Here is a 12,502-nt window from a genome sequence, read left to right on the forward strand (position 1 = left end):
TATTTGGTGGGTCAAATTCACGTGGATCAAGTGGACACTGTGCAAAGTATCCTTGACTGAATATTTTGCCAGTTGTCACCTACAAGGGCTGGCCACTGGGTGAGGAGATTGCAGAGGCAAGAGGCTGTGGAGTGAACCTGCCAGACAGAAGCTAAGCTGAATGTTGCCACCAGCTCTCCAACAGAGGGGAAGGAGCCCCAAAGGGTGTTCTGGAGAACTCACAAAGGTGTCCAACTATGCTTTGCCTTTCTGTTCCTCTCCAGAATCCTTTGTTTCTTTTGCTTTGGTTTTGATGTTACAGCATTAGGGTAGACCTCTTTTCTTTGTTTTTTCTTGTGGGTTAATATATTTATTGTTGTTTGTTGGTCTTTACTATTCTGTATTCATTTTGTTTGCCCTGTTAATCTCAATACTGACCTTTTAACCTCATGAGGCTGTATTTTGACATACAGCTCCCTTGTGTTTTACCTGACCCTTCATAGTTCAATGAGAGTCTGTTCTGGTCCATTCAGCATTTGTGCCTGGTTGCCTTCTCTGTACCAGGTGCCCTGTCTACACCCTTTTTTTCTGTGCTTTGTGTTTGTGGCCTTTGCAGCTGTGGCCACTGTTTGTCCTCCTGCTCTTCATGGCCAGCCCTCACATGTGCTTTGTGCTCCAATGAAGGGGCGACTCATACAATCAGGTAAGAAGAGATAGATTTTTCCATAGTGATTTATACTTTCTGAAAATTGAGCTATCATCAGTGACACTGCTGAACATGCAAAAGAAAGTGGCACCTCTAGTCATATGAAAGTTCAGTCCTTGGGAGCATCCAAAAGTGGTGACAGGACCATCAGGATATCAAAATGAAGTTCCAGCAACATTAGGGGTCTCTGGGCAACATACATGAATTTAAAAGAAAGAAACATTCTGTAGTCATGGGAAATCCTGCTAATTAGAACTGAATTTTATAAAAGGTCATGGTGTGAAGCCAAAGAAATAACTTTGAACCTTGATATTATGCCCATATTTTTTGTGCTTCTTTCTATAGACAGAGCTTATTAGGCAGGAAAGATGATATGCTCTCCTCTCCTATGGTCTTACTGCATCCCAAAGTACAGATAAATGCCACCAACCATGATGTAGCACAACAAATAGGAGCATTAGACGTAGCAGTCAGAAAGGCTTGGGTTTGAATCTTAAAAACATTGCTGTTTACTTGTTGTATGGCCTTGGGCAAGCTACTCATTCTTTTTGAGCTTTAATTTCCTCATAATAAAGGTGAATTATGTACAGAAACACTTGGCACCTTGCCTATAGTATTATATTAACCCACAAGGCTGGCTTCTCTTTGGACCATGCTGACAAAACCCACATTGGAAGGAACTTGGATTTGTATTTATCTTCTCTTTGCTTTTTTGCTGGATTCCATTAACCAGAGAGGAAGTCATACAAGTTAAATTGCTGGAGAAAGGTGTGATGGCTGAATTTAATAAATATTGAAAATATAAATTTAAACAGAAGTTGTAAGAATTTTCTGAGTAAACAGTGAATCATGGGAGTGGATGGACCTTTCATATTTTAACTGGGTTTCCAGGTTATGTGCCCTCTTTTTATTGTCTTACCTTAGGCTGACCCCATTTGATGACAGCATTAAGAATTGATGATTTCTTTATTCCCAGAGCAGTTGAAAACAGAGGGAGAAGGAGTAAATCTCTAGATTAGGATTTTTAAGGTTGGGGACCATCAGCCAACGGTTGTCTTCCTGGGTGGAGGAATATGAAACTTTGAGTTCCCTTCCCCCTTGCTCATAAAACCCACCAGCTCAGAACCTTGGCAATCTCACTATTTTCCCTTGCTTTTTGCAGTCAAAGTCTGAATGCAGCTTAGAGTGGAAATGTTGAAATAAAGAACGTGGCTTTAGAGTAAGACAGACCTGGACTTGGCCCTGGTAAATGGTCAGTGTCCTGTCAATCTTGTCCATTATTACTTTTACTCCTAATTCAGCTTTTGTACTTCAGATACATTGATCCTTAATCCTCCCTTGAATGTTCTGTATAGAGGAGCCTTTAAGTGATTAGTTTTGGATTCTTAGCTTTTATATTTTGCATTTTGAATTCTCTCCATGTAGCCAACTTAGGAGTGCTAATTGCAGTATTCTTACTACAGAAGACATTTCTTAGATACAGAGCCTATTCCAAAGCATTCAAGGAAGATTGATAGGTCATTCTGGAATGGGCTCCATTCTACTTCCCCAATTTATTTATTTTTTCTCAATCTGTTCCATAATCTGTCACTTTAAAAACTCTCACTTTAGTAGCAGGGTTTTATGCAACAAATCCCCTTCCCCCCAATATATTCCACAATTTGCCCAGGAATCCTTACAGGAAGAGGTCAGAGGACTCTGATGCTTGGTTTAGAATATGTACATATTAGTGCTTCTTTTCTTCTCCTCTGTTGACAAGAGCTTTGCTACCCTACAGCTAATGACTTCTTTAGGATTTTTGCCAGCTTTTGGGTTGTTTCATTTTGGCATTTTCCTTGGCCCCAGCTTTTTTTCTCCCCTCTTAACATGTCTTGTTCTAGTAGACACCCTCCTTTCCTGGCTATATCTTAAGTCATTCTTCCTTTGGGATGAGATCTCATTACAAGCCCAATAATAAGTTTAAAGATGATGATAATAGTAATAGATAAGGTTTACTAAGTATTCACCATGTACTAGACACTATTGTAACCACTTTTAATATATGAACACATTTAAACCTCACAACTGCCCTATGAAATAGCTACAAGTTTTATCTCCATTTTACAGGTGGGGAAACTGCTGCAAGAAAGGTTCAGTCCCTTGTCCCGGGCAGCACAGTGGCAGTGAGTAGACAGCAGTTAGCTTGGCTTCAGGTGTGCCTGAACATTCAGGAGCTGACTGTGGAGAGATTTTCTCTGTAGGCACCTCTAGGCTCTGGACACTGATGTCCAGGATCCTGTCTTTGATGGTATTGAATAAGGTGCTGTCATCATCAGCAAGGGTACAATAGAATAATGTTTCCTATGAAATTAACAAAATGCTGGAATAATGTGTAGTTTCTGTGAATTTCTTTAGAAGCAAGTCGGCCAGACAACCTTTATGATCTTACCTTTGTACTCAGGAAAAAATATAAAATTACGATGGAATTTTTTAGGAAGCTAAAATAGGTCACCTTCCCACTCTTAGTACTGAGAAAGACATTTTTAGAGCTTGCTTTCCAAACAAGCAAATTGAACTGAAGAAGTCACTTTCATTTGAAAATCAGGTGAAAGTCAACAACATTGATGATTACAAAATTAACAATAATAATTCCCTGGGAGAGTACCTTCGCATGTCAACTAATTCATAGGGTGAAAAAAAAATAGACAAAATTCAGTTCAACAACAGGTAATTTTGAAAATAGTCAATTTAAGAATTACCCACTAAGTAGGAGTTAGAAGTCTATGATTATTTTTTGGTTTATTCTAAAAGTGACTCATGTAGACACAGCCTGTGTAGGGAAAGCAGATCGTGATTTGAAACATGCTGCTGCCAACCGAACAATAAAATGAAGAGAACAATAAACAAAGGAAACCTTTCCAAAGGCTCTCTTCATTTACATTCTGAGATTACTGGCCTCATCTCTCTGCTGAAATAGCCTTGCTTTACTGACCATCCAAAAGCATAATCAGGTGCTACCGGCAGCTTTTGCTCCAACAAACTGCATGGAGAATATTTGAATGCTGCCAAGACTATAGGTGCCTGTTTCAAGTTGTCACAGAATATGCTATAACATGTCATAAATAAGGGAGGTATATTTATAAATCTGACATTAAAAATGTGTTCCTAAAATATCTCGCGTGTTCCTTGGCCATGTCAGCATAGAAATAACGTTTAGTATTTGTTTATTTTACTGGACCACCCCATGAACCTGGGGGAAACATGTTAGAAAAAAATTATAGCTACGCCAACTATTCTGGGAGATACACGAGCCCTCCATGTTTATCAGGTTGAGGGCACTGTATTTTGATGTCAATAAGCAATTTTTCCAGCCCGGTCTCCTGCCCGACCCTTTTAATCCATCAATATATTATTAGAGATAAAGTTGGTGGATGCCTGCTGCAGTTAGAAGATAAATGACATCTCTGAAGTCAGGCATTAAAGACTAGATTAAGGCCTTGTGACACCGTTTTCAGTGCTCATCTGTGCACTTCTGTTCAACCTATCACACTGAGTGACAAGAAAGAAAAATAATGAACTGGGCCAGGGGAAGAAGAAGGGAAAAAAAAGGCAGAAAAAGAGAGAGATTTTTTTCCCCCTAACACACAAACTACATCAGTTCACACTCGGGATTAGACTGCATTTAAAGAAAGGAAAAAAGAAAAGAAAATGGGGAATTGGGAAGGACAGGGAAGGGACTGTTCTATAAAGATGAAAATAGGTAGACAAAAGGGACATGAAAGCAAAGAATTCCATTTCTGCCTGGCCCATGTTGCCTTTGGTACCCCCACCTGCCTCCCAGCCTCTCCCATGCAGATATCCCCCAGTTGGCTTCCAGTTGCTTTAGGAATCTGCTCCATCCCTGAGTTCGGAGTGCTGACACAAATCTTGTTAAGAGGCAGCACTCAGTTCTCAATCTTGGTGAATCGTGTTCTTCCCTCCTCACCAAAGGATTTCCTTCATGCTGCCGTCATTGGTCTGGTTGGAGGTATTAAAGATTTTTGTAACTCTGTCTTCTGATAGTGATTTGAATATGGCTACTGAGTTGACAAGTACAAATCTTGAATTTTCTCCAATTGTGTGGAAAACAGGAGCCATAAATGAATTGTTTGGGGGAAGTGAAAAGAAAGTGAGATGCTGGGCAGGTGAGAGGGGATTAACCAGTGGAAAGCACCCAGGTTTGTGGGGAGGAGGCTTGGGCCAATTAATTCCAAGTTCTCTTTCTCAACACTTATGCAGGATCAAAACCGCATCCCCTCCCCATATGATATGCTGTGTCTGTAAGTTTAGAAGGACACCTCTTTTGTAGATCTCTTTTGCTCCCAGCACTTCAACAGTCCTTATTAGAATGCAAGTCCAGAAGACATTTATGTGCATTGGTGGTGTTCCTGGCACCTTTCACTGTGGAACACATAGGAGGTCCTCCATTGATATTTGGTAACTGATTGATAACTCTTGCAGCCCCAACCTCTTTTCTGTGCTCCTGCTGAATGTATCATATAAATTATTCTGCTGTTGTAAACATCTCCCATCTTTGATCCAACGCTGTATGGCAAGCCTTCTTGGCTGTTCATGTCACCATCCACTGTCTATAGGTTCAGTTTGTTTCCAATTCCTGGCTTTTTTTTCTTTCCCTCTTGCATACCCCTTGTTTATTTCTTCCTCCCCTTTTCTTCAGCCCCAATTCAAGGCATCATTGTTGCAGGCTTTATCCCCAAATTCATTTTCTGTTCTTAAAATCCATTATGCCAACCATCACAAGATTGATCCTCCTCAAACTCTCCTTCAACTGTGACATTCCCTGTTCAAAATCTCCTACCATGTATAAAACAAAGTTCAAATTCTTTATTATATCATTAAGACTCTGCAGATTCTGATCCAACTGCTTTTTCTGTCTCATCTTTTTCTCGTCCTCCTCTAAAACCTAGCCTTCAGCAAAGTCATTCATATGCTTCAGACATGGTTATCGTTTACTCATCTCTGTTTGCTTTTGCTCTTCCTTGTTTTGAAATTTCCTTCAGTGGACACCTTCACTTGTCCAAACACTGTACTCTTCCTGGCTCACTCTTCTTTTCCATGTGGCTGTCTCTGTCTTCTCTTAGTGGCAGAACCTAGCTTGGCTCAGAAAGTCAACTGATTACAAGGCTTGGTAATCATAGAAAAGGCATAGGCAGCTAGGTCCCAAGGAATCTAACCAGAGAATTGGCATATCCTTAAAATTCTCTTTCTTTTGCCTCTGCTTCTTTGCAAATGTTGAGTTCCTTCTTTCCAACTATCTTTGTCTGTTTGGGCTGCTATAATAAAATATCATAGAGAGAGTACCTTATGAACAACAGAAATTTATTACTCATAGTTCTGGGGGCTGTAGAGTTCAAGATCAAGACTAGCACATTCCAAGTCTGATGAGTGCCCTCTTCCTGGTTCATAGATGGTGCCTTCTTGCTGTGTCCTCCTGTGGTAGAAGGGTCAAAGCAGCTCTCTGGGGCTTCTTTTAAAGGGGTGTAATCCTGTTTATGAGGGCTCCGCCCCCATGACCTAGTCACCTCCCCAAAAGCCCCAGTCGACTTGGGAATTAGGATTTCAACATATACATTTTGGGGGAACACACAAACATTCAGACCATAGCAGCAGCTGATGGTAAGGATTTTTCCACATCAAAGGTAGAGTTGTGAGATGGACAAACACATTGCCGATCGCTCTAGTTTCATATTTTCCCCACAGAGACAAACTGATACCTGGGCTCTCTGACCCCAAAGGGAAAAGTCCTGAGCAAAAAGATATCTGATTAATCTAGTAGTTGTCAGATGTCTATTCCTGAGCCAAGAAAGCGAGCCCTGGTTGGGGGATACAGAGGCATCAAAGGTACTAGGATTGGCCAAGTCTGAGCACATGCCCTCCAATTTGGCCAGGGAGGGAGATTGCAGAGGTGACCATGATCTTTCCCTCCTTGTGACTTTGTACCTCCTTCCATCAAGAGGTGGAGTCTACTTCCCCACCACTTGAATCTAGGCTGGACTTAGTCCTTGATTGGGTGTCAAAAGAATGCAGCAGGAGTGACGTGGTGCCAGTTTCAAGCCTCGGTCTCAAAAGATCATGCACAATTTCACTCTTTCTCAGAGACCTGCCACCACCATGTGAACAAGTCTGGGCTAGCCTGTGTGATAATGAGAGATATGTGGCTCAGTCATCCTTGTTACCCCAGTGGACAACCAACCAATCACAAGAAGCAGAGCTGCCTAGTGGGTCATCAGTGCCATCAGTATATTCAGTTGAGATCAGAAGAACCGCGTAGATAAGTTCAGACCAAAAAGCCAACTCTTAAGCACATAAATGGTTGTTTTTTTAAGCCTCTAACTTTTGGGTGTTTTGTTATACAACAAATCTAACTGACACAAACGTGGAATATGTATGAAAGCTGCTCCCCTGGTAACCATATAGTTTAGAGTAGAATATTTTCCAGAAGGAGGAAGACTGTGTTCTGGGCAAACAAAACCATAAATGGCAGGTACAGCCACTTCCACGCCCTTAACACAAGACTATTGCATTCTTTTTTATTTCTGAGTAGACAGTGAACCCCTGAGGGCAGTGGCTGGTCTGGTTCATTTCTCCTAGTAATTAGCAGAGGCTCTCATACCCATTAGGTACTTGGTGAATCTTAGTTAAATGAGTGACTAGATGGGATATTATTCCGTCATCATTCTCATTTGTGGGTATATGAGACTTGAACATTTTACCACTGATATACCACTAAACCTTGGAATCTTAAGAATATTTTTTGGGAAAAAAATCTTTCATATGTTACACAAAAATGCAAATCTGATGCCATACCCCAGTGATAGGTTTGATAAAATTCAAGACTAAACCACTTTATAAAAAGGACATACTTCTAGCAATGCTCACAGAGCAGCTTTTATTCATGCTCTCTGCAGAAACTGAGCCCTTTCTTTGTCTATGAAACATCCATGGCTGCCATTTGTTGATATCCACTATCAGCCAGGCAATGTGCTTCTCATTATGTAAACATATCTCATTTAATTCAGTCCTCCAAGTGGCCCCATGAAGTAATCATTCTCATTTTACAGAAGAGGAAATTGAAACTCAGGGAAGTTAAATATAATTGCTCAAGTTCATACATATAGTAAGCGTCCAAGCAGTGATTTGAACACAGGGCTCTCTAGCTCTACAGACCTTCTGTATTTGGATAGTGCTGCTGGAGGATGGGGATGACTTCCAAATTGAGACAAAATCTCTCTATTTTTATCTAATTTTTACTCTTGGGACTATACTATTCACTAATTTCTTCATCCTACATGTTTCTACTTTTCTTTTGCTTTTAAGATGTGTCTTAGACATAATATTTTATTTAGCTTACCATAGCCACTATAGCACAGGGACAGTTGTCCATTTAGAGTCATGTCCAGCCATGGCTTGGTTATGGGCTGTAAGTAAAAGTTAGCATTACTAAAATGCTTGAGGAGTTACATCTAAAGATATTTAAACATATACAAAGCTTCAGTGAACACCTTTCAGCATGTTGGGAACACAAACTGTGCAAGTTCAGGAGGTGATCATAAGACATGACCTCTGCCTTTATGGACCTTATAGTCTGGTGGGAAAGAGCTATGTACCCAATAGTTTCCCAATGAAGGGGTATGTATTAAATGCCAGGGGCACAAGCCCATCACAAGAAGGTCACAGAGGAGGAAGAGACAACTTCCACTGGCAAGAACCAGGACATGTTTACAGGAGAGATAGGCACATGAGCTAAGTATTGGAGGACAAATGAGAATTAGAAAGACAGAGCTGGTGTAGCATTCCAGTTTAGTGTCCCTTTTCAAAAATGCTTAGTATGAGCTGAGTGCAATGATGCCCAACTGTAGTCCCAGCTACTTGGGAAGCTGAAGAGGGAGGATAGGTTGAACCCAGGAGTTTGATGCCAGCCTGAGCAACACAGCAAGACTCTATCTCTCTCTAAAAAAAAAAAAAAAAGGCTTAGTATGTCCCCGAAAGAAAACAGCATTGTCTCCATCTTCATTACCTTCAAGCACTGTATGAGGACACTCACAGTGACAGAAAAAGAGAGTAATTATAGGCTCAAGGGAGAGAAAATTGGAGATGCTCTGAAATGTTGGGAGTATCCGGGTCTCTGTGGATAGTTTAGACTGATTTTCTGTGAAGACAAACACACAGACAATTTCAAGGTATGTTTATGATTATAAGGAAGATATTTTCAATTCTGGAAGTATAAAATTATGAGACCTACAGGGAGAATCATCAAGTTACATGAGGTAAAATGCACAATATAATGAAAGGAAGTTTCAAGGAAATAGACTTCAAAAGAAATCAGAAACCAATTTAAAATCTTCTATAAGAAAGTACTGCCAGTTGTGGTGGCTCACACCTGTAATCCCAGGACTTTGGGAGGCCAAGGCTGGAGGATTGCTTGAGGCCAGGAGTTCGAGATCAGCCTGGGCAACATAGTGAGACCTGGTCTCTACAAAAATTAGAAAAAATTAGTTGGGTGTGGTGGCATGTGCTTGTAGTACCAGCTCCTTAGGGTGCTAAGGAGGGAGGCTTGCTTGAGCCCAGGAGTTCGAGGCTGAAGTGAACCATGATTATGCCACTGCATTCTAGCCTGGCTGGCAGAGTGAGACCTGTCTCCAAAAAAAAAAAAAAAAAAAAAAAAAAAAAAAAAAAAAAAAAAGAGTGAAAGTACTAAAAACAACAACAACAGGAACACACACACAACTGAATGTTTCTTAATAAAATTTAAAAGATTTAAAAAAATCTAAGTTTATCCTCTGCTTTAGTTACTACCAGGGATTCAAAAGTCTCTTAAACAATTAGCAATTTTATTCTGAAAACAAGGCACACAGATTTAAAATAAAGCCAAAACAGTATATGATTGTAGTGAATTGAGTGGTGTCTCCCAAAAGAACTTATATTTACCCAGAATCTCAAAAGGGTATCTTATTTGGAATAAAGGTCCTTGCATATGTAATTAAGGTAAGATGAGTGATAAGATCATATTGGCTTAGGGTGGGACCTAGATCTGATACCTGGTGTCCTTTTAAGAAGAGAAGAGAACACAGATAGGAGAGAAGGCTGTGTGAAGAGGGAGTTAGAGCCTGAAGTCAGGCTGCTGCAAGCCAAGGAAGACCAGAAGCCACCAGAAGCTGGAAGAGGCAAGGAAAGATTCTCTCCCGGAGCCTTGGAAGGGAGTGAACCCCTGCTGTCACCGTGAGTTTGGACATCTGGCTTCCAGAATGGTGAGAAAATAAATTTGTTTTAAGCCATCTGGTTTGTGGTCATTTGTTACAGCAGCCCTAGGAAACGAATACAATGATTAAAGCATTGGGTTTCAGAGAAGGAGGGGTTTTGGAATAGTAGGACTTCCTAGAGGAGGTCAGGTGGGAAACTGAAGACGTTAGAGAAGTAAAGAGGAGAGGAGGACTTTCTTGGAACAAGGAACAGCAGTAGCAAAAGTGTTTAGGTGAGAATGGACAAGAAAGGGCAGACCTTCTGCATGGAGAACTAAACTTGCCTTGATTTGTACCTGGTAGGCAACTCCTGGCTTTTCTTTCTCTTGACATGGATGCATCACTAGAAATAGTCTCATATTTAAAAATAATAATAAGGAGAAGATTTCTAATTCCAGTATAGACCAAAGAAAATTAAGAGAAAATCAGTGAGGAAGATCATGAGAAATGAGGTGGAGACTTTCTTAAGAGGGGAACAATATGAGCAAAGCTGTTAAAGCAGACGTTGGTATATATGTGTGAAAAATATTTCCTGATACTATATATCAGAATATGTGTAAACAAACTAGCTCACTAACTTACTAATAAAAAGCAGGGGAGTACTGAGAGACAGAAAAAATGGATTCAGCATGTGCACATTTCTGGTTGGGTAGGAAAGGCAAGGAAGTAGGGAAGACAGATTAAATTAAATTAAGTTTTAATTATTAAAACTATTATAAGCACTACTGTTCCCTGCTCCAAACAGCAGATGGTGTCATCACTTTATCATGGCTGGGTTGCAGTTCAGAATGGCCAGAGTGAGGACAGTAGAAGTGAGTATCTTCTTTCAGAAACTGGGGAGTTACGGGTTATTTGCAGGCTATGTATCTCTGTCTTAGGTAGGGGTCTGTAAAATACATATGTTCCCTAAAACATCTGGCCTCCAATTTTACAATAATTAAAAATGGCCATGGATTTTCCAACTGGCTGATGAAAGGGAAAAAATAATAAGAAAAGGCAAAAGAAGGTTTAATACATTTATAATTTAATGTGTGTGTTGTTCTACATTATTAGTCATAAAGAATTTTCGGGCTGGAAAATCCTGAGTGTTTTTGTGTCTAATTTTCTGAATATAGTCTTAGGTCCTGAGATAGATTATCTCTTTTTTTTTTCTCTTGGACTGCGTTTTCATTTTAAGTAAAGATTTGCCTTGCTTTAAAGAAACTGTGCCTTTTGGTTATGGTTTATTACGAGAAAGCCAAGGTCTCATAATAATCAGTGGACTAATGAAAAGATGGTGAATTTTAATGTATGTTTATATATTTTAGTTAAAATAAAATGTAGGTCTTCATGTGCATTTTTAAAATTTTAAAATTTTTAAATTTTTATTGTACTTTAAGTTCTGGGATACATGTGCAGAATGTGCAGGTTTGCTACATAGGTATACATGGAGATAGATAATCTTGAAACCCAAAGACTAAGTTATTCATTTCAACATTGAGCAGGCACAGAATATAGGTGCTTAATCAGTGTCTGTAGAATGAACTAATTAATAGATCCTATAAAATTGGTGAATGAAATTGGGAGTATGGTCAAACATGCTGTTTCTAATTGTGGGCATGGCTAAAATAATTTTTATGAAGAAGTAGAATATAAGAAAGCATGCCAGAAATTGGATAAGATATAAAAGTCCTGTGTCCCCTTCCTGCTAGAAGGAAAACTGTAAAGAAGGTAATAGGGGCTGATATGGTTTTGCTGTGTCCCCACCCAAATCTTACTTTGAATTGTAGTTCTCATAATCCCCATGTGTCCTGGGAGGGACAGTGTGGAAGGTAATTTAATCATGGGGGCATTTACCCTCATGCTGTTCTCATGATAGTGAGTGAGTTCTCATGAGACCTGACAGTTTTATAAGAGGGTTTTCCCCTTTTACTTGGCACTTCTCTTTCCTGCTGCCATGTGAAGAAGGATGTATTTTCTTCCCATTTTCCCATGATTGTAAGTTTCCTGAGGCCTCCCCAGCCATGCTGAACTGCGAGTCAATTAAACCTCTTTCCTTTATGAATTACCCAGTCTCAGATATATTCTTATAGCAGCATGGGAATGGACTAATACAGTAAATTGGTACCAAGAGTATGGTGCTGCTGTAAAGATACCCAAAAATGTGGAAGCGACTTTGGAACTGGGTAACAGGCAGAAGTTGGAACAGTTTGGAGGGCTCAGAAGAACACAGGAAAATGTGGGAAAGTTTGGAACTTCCTAGAGACTTGGAGGGCTCAGAAGACAGAAAGATTTGTGAAAGTTTGGAACTTCCTAGAGACTTGTTGAATGGTTTTGCCTAAAATGCTGATAGTGATATGGACAATAAAGTCCCGACTGAGGTGGTCTTAGATGCAGATGAGGAACTTGTTGGGATGTGGAGCAGAGGTGACTCTTGTTATGCTTTAGCAAAGAGACTGCTGGCATTTGCCCCTGCTCTAGAGATCTGTGGAACTTTGAACTTGAGAGAGATGATTTAGGGTATCTGGCAGAAGAAATTTCCAAGCAGCAAAACAGTCAA

Source organism: Pongo pygmaeus, chromosome 2 (genome assembly GCF_028885625.2).
Source record: "Pongo pygmaeus isolate AG05252 chromosome 2, NHGRI_mPonPyg2-v2.0_pri, whole genome shotgun sequence".
NCBI classification, from domain to species: Eukaryota; Metazoa; Chordata; class Mammalia; order Primates; family Hominidae; genus Pongo; species Pongo pygmaeus.